The sequence below is a fragment of the Quercus robur genome, chromosome 11 (assembly GCF_932294415.1).
Source record: "Quercus robur chromosome 11, dhQueRobu3.1, whole genome shotgun sequence".
Taxonomy (NCBI): Eukaryota; Viridiplantae; Streptophyta; class Magnoliopsida; order Fagales; family Fagaceae; genus Quercus; species Quercus robur.
The window spans coordinates 31,368,827-31,371,586 of NC_065544.1; positions in this window are offsets into that span (position 1 = coordinate 31,368,827).

Consider the following 2,760-nt stretch of genomic DNA (forward strand, 5'->3'; position numbering starts at 1 on the left):
ACTTTATTCTTAATATGGTTAGGTATCAATTAGGAGTTATTTTATAATATATTTTCTTGTCTGTCAAGTTTTAAGGAGCCCTTAAATAGTCATCTAAGTCTGTAAACGTTTTTCAGATATTATTGATAAAACTTGTGAGGTTTATTCTCTTTGGTTCTTTGAAGAACTACTCGAGCTTATCGAGAATTCCCGTGGCGTTCATCTCGACTTATCAAACGGAGTTTCCACCACTCTTTGTGGCGTCTTCCTTATACCGAGGTTCTTGTTTGTCATAAACAACGGGTCGAGGTCTCCCATTTGAATCTGTCCATAGAACGATCTTGGGTTCCTTTCGTTGTTGGGTCTCGTTATTCTTGACGGGGTTCACATCATTTGATATCAGAGCAAGGTTTCTAGTTCAAGTTTGCCTATCCTTTAACATATTTATCTCTTCTTAGCCGAATTTCCTTTACCATATCTGTTCAAATCTTGGTTTGTCTTGTTGATGTCTAAACTATTGGTTTGGTCTCACATCTCTTAGTTATTTCGAAATCTTATTTCATTATTCTCAAAAGCTAGTTGCTGATCATAAAAAAAAAAAAAAAAAAAAAAAAAAAAAAAAAAAAAGAGACTCGAAGAAGAAGAAAGAAAGGAGTCCAAAAAAAAAAAAAAAATTCACTATTCTGTGCTTCCAAAATTCCAAAACTGCCATATTCCTTCTAATTCTAATCTGAAAATTTCCATATTCCTTACGTTCAAATCTGAGATTCCTTGATTAGTTCTTGGTGGATTGTTGCTGGAAATTTTGAGTTGTTTGTTTAGTTTCAAAAGAACTGAAAGAGAATATATCGAGTGGAAAAAGGCAAGAGTGGTGAGAACATCAGAGGGTAAAAGCCATATTATTTTGAGTGAAACACGAGTGGAGAGTGATCCTCATTCTTGAGTGTAAACACGTAAGGGAGTGATTCGTGAGGTTCCTTTTTTTTTCTTTCTTCTAACCTTTGTTTTGCAGCAATCATGTCTCACGATAGTGGTAAGAGCATTGCCGAAGATGATACAAAATTGGCTGATCCGAAAATGTTTTTGGAGGCCATGATGAGTGAGATGAGGCGTGTGATGAAGATGGAGATGGTGCAGGTTCACGAACGGATAGATCAGATGGAGAATAGACGTGAGGAGCAACCACAAAACGGTCATAATTTGCGTAGAAGGGAAAGAGTTCCACCGAGGGAGGAGGATGAAGAGCGTTATGGGTCTGGTTTTGATGAAGAAGATCGGGATTCCATTGTTAGCAATAGGAGACCTGGAGGAAGATTTAGAGAAGTTAGGAATTGCGAAGATAACAACTTAGGTGGTATTAAGATGAAGATTCCGTCCTTTCAAGGTAGGTCTGATCGTGAGGCATATCTTGAGTGGGAGAAGAAGATGGAGTTCGTGTTTGATTGCCACAATTACTCCGAGACAAAGAAGGTAAAATTAGCCGTGATTGAATTTTCTGAATATGCTATTACTTGGTGGGATCAGCTTGTGATAAACAGGAGGCGGAATAGAGAACACCCAATAGACACATGGAAGGAGATGAAAGTAGTGATGAGAAAGCGATTCGTTCCAAGTTACTACTACTGAGAGTTGTACAAAAAGCTACAAAGTCTTAGACAAGGGAGTCAAAGCGTAGAGGACTACTACAAGGAGATGGAGATTGCTATGATCCGCGCTAATGTAGAGGAGGATTGGGAGGCTACAATGGCTAGATTTTTGCTTGGCTTAAACCAGGAGATCCATGATAAGGTAAAGATGTAGCATTATGTGGAATTGGAAGATATGGTGCATATGGCTATCAAAGTGGAACAACAACTCAAGAGAGGGAATGGGACACGTGCAGGCCATAACTCTAGTTCTACCTCTTGGAAATCGAGTCATGCTAAGCTGCTGGACAAGACACAAATGCCCAAACTCGAGCCTAAGTCCACGACCACCAGCCACATTCCTCAAGGTAAAACCTCTACCTCTACCTCTAGGAATCGTGATATTAAATGTTTTAGATGTCAAGGCAAGGGCCACATAGCAAGTCAATGTCCAAACAAGCAAGTCATGGTGTTGCAAGCCAATGGTGAAATTGTGACCGATGATGAAGATTCCGACACCGACGACATGCCGCCATTAGAGGATGTTTCCGAGGAGGAGTATTTAGCCCCTGGCGCATTGACATTGGTGGCGAGGAGAGCATTGAGCTTGCAAGCAAAAGGAGTTGATGAAATACAGCGGGAGAACATCTTTCACACTAGGTGCTACGTTAAAGACAAGGTATGTAGTGTGATTATTGATGGTGGTAGTTGTACTAATGTTGCAAGCGCAATTATGGTGGAGAAATTGGGATTGCCCATGGTAAAGCACCCTAGACCGTACAAGTTGCAATGGCTAAATGATAGTGGTGAGATCAGGGTGAACAAGCAAGTGTTAGTTGCATTTCGAATCGGTAAATACGAAGATGAAGTGTTGTGTGATGTAGTACCGATGCAAACGGGACACTTATTGCTAGGGCGTCCATGACCGTTCGATAGGCAAGTGAAGTATGATGGCTTTACGAACAAGTACTCTTTTGTACTTAATCAACGATCAATCACTCTTGTACCATTGACACCGCAGCAAGTATACGAGGATCAAGTAAGATTACAAAAGGAGAGTGTTCAAAAGAAAGAGAGTGAGCAAAAGAAAGAGAGTGAGCAAAAGAAAAAGAGTGAAAATCAGAGAGAGGCCGAGAAAAATGAGGGAGAAAAAGAA